General features: G+C 51.8%; 1 pseudogene; it reads left to right on the forward strand.

The window, feature by feature from the left end:
- Positions 1 to 2,481: 2,481 nt before the first annotated feature.
- LOC137311767 (U2 spliceosomal RNA) overlaps positions 2,482 to 2,500 on the forward strand; it is a 117-nt pseudogene continuing 98 nt past the window's right edge.

Here is a 2,500-nt window from a genome sequence, read left to right on the forward strand (position 1 = left end):
CACTTCAACTTTTCACTGCGGTTGGTTACAGTCGGTGTTCTCGGGCTTAATATTCACCCCGGGGGGGGGGGGGTGGGTGATTCTGGGGGTAGTGTCCGGGAGGGTGAGCCTTTTATTCGGCAGGAGGCGTGTGGGGAAATCATCAACCTGTCAGACGATGAGTTGTCACAAACGCCATTGCTTAATGAAAGCTGCGCTCCCGAACTGGACTGACTGTCTGACTGTCTGTCTGTCCGTTTGTCAAGGGGAGGAAAAGGCGGTGGTGGTGGTGAGGGTGGAGCTTTACGCTCAGGAGGGGAGACTTTCCTTCATGCCAATTAATCTGCAGCAGAAAGTCATCCCCCCCCGACTGGGATTCGAAGCCCGGTCCTGACCACGAGACCACCGGGGAGAGCTGCCTCAAGTCCCTGAGGGACCTGGACACGAGGCCGAGGACACACGCACGCCTGCTGCACTGGCAGCAGCGACCAGCAGGGGGCTGACCGGCTGATCCTTCCCTTTCACAGGCAGGCTTTTGGCCCTCGATTAAACGACAAAGGTGTTCAGAAGGAAGTCCTGGGGGGGAGGGAGGGAGGCAGGGAAATCAGCACAAAGCAGGTCCCCTGGAATCTCACACCTGCGTCCCAGAAAACAGGTCTCCTGGTCAAAGCAGTCCTGCCCCGTCCTGCCATTAACGTGACAATGGACAGGGCCCCGGCAGCTTGAGACACATCTTTTTTTCAATATGCAAGTTCTTTTTAAAAAGGTTTCCTTCCACAGCAGCTCTGAGTAAGAGTGAGAGAGAGAGAGAGAGAGAGAGAGACACTGACTGACACTGACACTGACACTGACACACACACACACACACACACACACACACACACCGTCTCCCATCCGATTGGTGGACTATGGGATTGAAAATCGAACTTTGAGTTTCAATGCAGGGGGGAGAGCGCGAACGCAGCCCCTCCCAACTACCACACGCGCGTTGTTGTTGTTGTAATATAGAACTGCAAGTTGCCGTTGTCGTGGTCGTTTCGAATCAGCACAAAGTAGGTGCCTCCCTGGAATGTCACACCTGCGTCCCAGAAAACAGGTCTCCCGGTCAAAGCAGTCCCGCCCCGCCCTGGGATTAACGTGACAATGGACAGGGCCCAGTCAGGGAGCAGCTTGAGAGACGTCTTTCAATAGGCGCTTCTGAAACATTAACGCCTTGTTTCTTTCGACAGTTTAACCAGCCTTTAACACGCCTTGTGTTTTTATTTCCCATTTCCAGCCAGCCAGCCAGCCAGCCAGCCAGCCAGCCGAGCCGAGCCAGCATCTGCAGTATTTTTTTTGATTGGTCTTGCCTGCCGTGGAATGAATGTTTCAACACGAGCTGCTGATTGTCAGCACCTCACCTCTTTCTCAATTGGCCGTTGCAATCTCACTCGCTCGCTCATTGTGAGACACGTCACGTCACTAGTTTTACTCAAAGAGGTTTCCTTCCACGGCAGTTCGTTAGTGACTGAGACTGACTGACGGAGGTCCGTTGAGACACAACCCTCCCCCATCTGATTGGTGGCCTACTGGCAAATTTACCAATCTGTCAAGCAATCCTGGCAAGAAAGGAAAAAACGGCAACTTCTTTAAACTCATCCACTGTTGCAATTAGAAACGGTGGCAAAAAATGTGGCCAGAGTGGGAGAGAACGGCAGTGCTTCGAGACTGCTTTCAACACCGGCAGCCAGAGAACAAAGAGGGAGGGCAAACAGGACCCGAGATCAATTCGCATCGAGCGCGGTATCGCTTCTCGGCCTTTTGGCTAAGATCGAGCGTGTTCCTTTTCGGGCTTATTTGGATCTGAGCGGACTGGAACGCTGGCCGCGACCTCGTGCGCTCGCAAAGTGCGGACTTTGCTGTGATTGGTCGTTTGTGTGCTGGCTCCGCCCCTAAATTTGCATAAGGACCAAATCAACACTGCAATGGCAGGGAAGGGTTCCTGGTGAAAGCAGTCCTGCCACTGACATGACAATGGACAGGGCCCGGCAGCTTGAGGCACATCTTTCTTTCAATAAGCAAGTTCTTTTTAAAAAAGTTTCCTTCCACAGCAGCTCTGAGTGTGAGAGAGAGAGAGAGAGAGAGACACTGACTGACTGATACTGATACTGACACCGACACACACACACACATATTATTTATTATTATTTTAAACGACAAAGGTGTTCAGAAGGAAGTCCTGGGGGGAAGGCAGGCAGGGAGGGACGGACACAGGGAAGTCCGCACAAAACAGGTCCCCTGGAACCTCTGACCCAGAAAAACGGGTTCCTGGTGAAAGCAGTCCTGCCATTAACATGACAATGGACAGGGCCCGGCAGCTTGAGACACATCTTTCTTTCAATAAGCAAGTTCTTTTTTAAAAAGTTTCCTTCCACAGCAGCTCTGAGTGAGAGAGAGAGAGAGAGAGAGACACTGACTGACTGACTGATACTGACACCGACACACACACACACACACACACATATTATTTATTAATATTTTT

Source organism: Heptranchias perlo, unplaced genomic scaffold, assembly GCF_035084215.1.
Source record: "Heptranchias perlo isolate sHepPer1 unplaced genomic scaffold, sHepPer1.hap1 HAP1_SCAFFOLD_383, whole genome shotgun sequence".
NCBI classification, from domain to species: Eukaryota; Metazoa; Chordata; class Chondrichthyes; order Hexanchiformes; family Hexanchidae; genus Heptranchias; species Heptranchias perlo.